At 52.7% G+C, this 3,573-nt stretch overlaps 1 protein-coding gene across 1 annotated transcript in view; it reads right to left on the bottom strand.

Annotated features, from left to right (window-relative positions):
- Positions 1-1,210, bottom strand: part of TBX5 (T-box 5) — a 52,506-nt gene extending 51,296 nt beyond the window's left edge. Inside the window, exon 1 of the mRNA XM_010828559.1 lies at positions 948-1,210. The gene's annotated coding sequence lies outside the window, so the exon portion shown is untranslated. The remainder of the gene's footprint in view (positions 1-947) is intronic.
- Between the last annotated feature and the right edge of the window lie 2,363 nt (positions 1,211-3,573).

The raw sequence follows: 3,573 nt of genomic DNA, 5'->3' as shown, positions 1-3,573 counted from the left end.
AGTAGGTCTTAGCCTGAGCAGACCCAGCTTGGAAAATCAAGAATTAGTGCTTGGAACACATGTCAGGGTTCCTGTTTTTATTTCTCCTTCGTATCTCCATCACCCTGATTTTTACTCAGGCTTGGTCTAGAGATTCAGGCCTGCAGGCCAAGGTCTGGGGAGAAGGGTGGAGGCAAGAGAACCACCCTGGAGATCGGAGGCCACCTCAGAAGACCACAGAAGTGTGATCTTCTGTGGCTCCTGGGAACTACAATCCCAGGGCAGGCCTGACGCATCGCTGCAGAATTCCAGAGCGGAGGACTGTCCAACCCTAAAATCGGGGCAACCAGCAAGCAAACCAAGCCCAGCAGTCTCTAGAGTTCTCACTCCACCTTCCAGGTTTGCTTTCAAACAGCCTTTCCCCGAGACAGTTTATTTATTTGTGAAAACACCCTCACCCTTCCAAAACGTCAGCTCAGAGTACTTTGGGCTTGCTCAGGGGGCGACCCTCGGCCAAAGATGGAAAACAAACATGGTTTTAGGAGGAACCGGCATCTAAGCATCTCTGACAGAAACGAAGGGGAAATCCAGAAAGAGCTCTCCAATCCCTTTAAATTCTTAGAGATTTGAGGATAAAAGAAATTCCCATAAATAATCTGCAGGCCCCTCCCGAGAGGGACAATCTGTACTCTCCCGAGTAATTGCCTGGCCAGACTTGCTTAGTTTGTGAAGTGCAGATCCTGAGGGCCACTGAGCGAAATTGGGATTTTGAGATCTCAAGAGAGAATCTGTTCGTGCCCGGTGACACTGGGAGCAAAATGAGTGCATTCTTATCTAGATAGCGAAAAATCGGGAGGCTGGGAGAGGAGGCATGCGGCGGGGTCAAGCTGGGGTGGTAAACCCAGGGGAAGGTAGGCAGGCCAGTGCTAAGGCAATCCTATACCCCCCACCCCCAGAGCAAAACTCACCTCCAAAAATCCTGCCTCTTCTTTCCAGCGCAGAAGCGGGGAGTGACGCCTCGCTGGGAAGGGTGTGTTCAGGTGGAGAGTTTGGAAAGGACCCCCCCCCCCCAAGAGAGACCCCTTTTAGGCCAAGCCTTCTTCCAGCGTCTGTCAAGGGTAGTAAGGTACCTCCCAGCTCGAAGTTGGTTTGTGGTCCTCGACAAATTAAATATTACTGTTTATTACCAGGCATACCCCAATAAAATAAAGAGGCGACCAGGCGATACGGACTATCTCACCAGCCGCTGCACCTATAGGACGTGGAGACGTCACGAGTCACGCAACCGGCCCGCGCGCTGTCACGCTCGATTGGGGGGCAGTGGCGGGATGTTGATTTCTCGAATCCCCGACTTCCCCTACAACTCCCTCCAGGGGTCTGCGCAACCACAAGTCCCAGACGCCTGGGCCAGGGGAAAAATAAAGAAATAAACAAATCCAACTCTCTCTGGGGACATGGGGGTGGCGGACAGCATCCCCAAATAGAACCTAGATCGATTTTCTTAGGGAGGGAGGAGGGGAGCTTTGGGCGAAGGGAGGTGAGAATCCCACCTCAGCCCAAAGGTTAGAAAGAAATCGGGTTGGGGGGAAGGGGGGCAGGAATCGAGGTCTCCTGAAGGAGGTTAAGAGAATTTTTTTTTTTTTTTCCTAATTTTCTCAGGAGGAGCTCTCAGCATTGGCGTTTGAGGCGCCTCTATAACTGGTTAAGTTTGGGACGCGATAACTTAGTGCCCTCTTGCAGACGTGCATAGAAGCAATTACTGGGTTATCGCAGAGAGGAAAAGAGACAGAGACGTTAGGACGAAGAGTCGTCCCCAGTGCTTCTGGCTGAGAAAAAGTCGCATTCTGCAAATCCTCCTTTAGCTGGGTCTGGGGATGAAGCTAGTCCCAGCGTGGCCCGGCGGGGGTGGGGTGAGATTGGGTGGTGGAGGAGGGGGGTGGAGAAGGGTGATTTCTGTAGAGAAAAATTGCAGTGCCGGATCCTGTAGAAGGACGAGGCGCTCTATTTTGTTTTGTAATAACGATCATCATTATTATTGGTCTCATCAGTGGGCATAACTTCTAAGCAGCCCCGTGGTGGATGCGCATAAGCCTTTGCGCGCAGCTGGAAATGCACTGGGTTCAGGGGCGAAACGTACCCCATAGACGTCCCCGGCAGCGCCGAGAGGAGAGGTAGGCCTACCCGACTCCGAGCGATCGAGCGTCCGACCTTCCGGAAAGGGTAAGTTCCCCGCCGAGGGGCTCCCAGGGAGCCCGAACTTTGGAATCTGGGCTCTCCCCCGGACTTCGGAGTTCGAGACTGGGTTTCCGCGCGCGGCCAGCCCCCAGGGCTTTCCGAAGCATGGCCTGGCTCCAGGCCCCGTCCAACTGGGGCTGGAGCGGCGCAAAATGTGCAGGAAGGCAGTCGACCGAGCAGCCTCAGAAGCTAAGGTCAGGCCCGTGGGGAAAGCGACCAGTGGTTTCCAGCGCCGGACGCGGGCGCCCCGGCCAGTTTGGCCGCAGGCTCTGCTGCTTCCAGCAAACAGAACCCGCGTGCCTTTTCTCCGTCAGGCCTCAAGAACTTTACCGAGCATCGCTTTCATTTCCCAAATTATTAATAATTATTTTTTACCCAATGCAAGGCCCTTTGGGTGCAGCCTTTGCGCCTGTGGATGCTCAAGAGCGCAACCCAAAATCCTTCGCCCAAAACCTGGAAACGGGTTCCCATTTGACCTCTGGGCCGAGGTGAGCCGGAAACCGAGGCCTGGGCCCTAAAGGGGAAAGCGAAACTCCGAGCGGAGCCAGCTCTTTTCCTTTTAGTTCCTTCCTCTCGCATCCCCAGCGCGGGCCCCGCAATCACCCGGACCGACTCACGAAAGATTCCAGAGGCTCACCTTCCAAACCCGCTGTCCCAGAGGGGCCGGAGGCCGCACCACGGATAGAATAAACCGAAGACCTCAACTAGAGTTGAGAAATTCCATTCTTTCCCCAATCACTGGACAGTTAACTGGAAAGGGAGACTTGATGATACAACCTTCCTCCCTTCTTTCGGAGGACTGAGGCTTTTCCCGAACCGCCCCCAGCTCGGTTTTCTCCCGAAATGTGTTTTCCTCATTTTGCAAAATTCCTGCCCAGATTTTAATATTGCCATGCCTAGGAGAACAGAGCTACCCAGTTTAAAAGTCGAAAACAAGAAAACCAGGGCGTCCGCTGTGAATCTTTTTCCTTCACTCTTGCCTTCTACTTTTAAGAAAGCCGCATCCCAAACCACCATATTTCTTTCCTCCCCGTAGAGAACTCGCTTAAGAATTCACTGTTTCCGTTTCTCCCCCGACGTGTCCCCGCCTGACTCGGATCTCTGTGGAAGGCAGAAAGTAGGTAGAAGTGCGGATAGGGCTGGGAAAATTAGTAAGAATTGTAACAACAATGGAAATGATGGCAAAAGTTAACTTTGACCAACTCGTTTTGCAAAAAAAAAAAAAAGGTCAGACTGAGGGTGGGAAAATCTCTCCTTTCTCAGGGGGTCACTTCGCCTGCTGCCTACTTAAATCTGGCTTTATTATGTTTTTTCCAGGACATTAGTGTCGTCCTCCCCAATGTCTTCGCTTCTTGGTTT

Source organism: Bison bison, unplaced genomic scaffold, assembly GCF_000754665.1.
Source record: "Bison bison bison isolate TAMUID 2011002044 unplaced genomic scaffold, Bison_UMD1.0 scf7180017864495, whole genome shotgun sequence".
NCBI lineage: Eukaryota > Metazoa > Chordata > Mammalia > Artiodactyla > Bovidae > Bison > Bison bison.
This window is presented reverse-complemented; position numbering and strand designations above follow the sequence as displayed.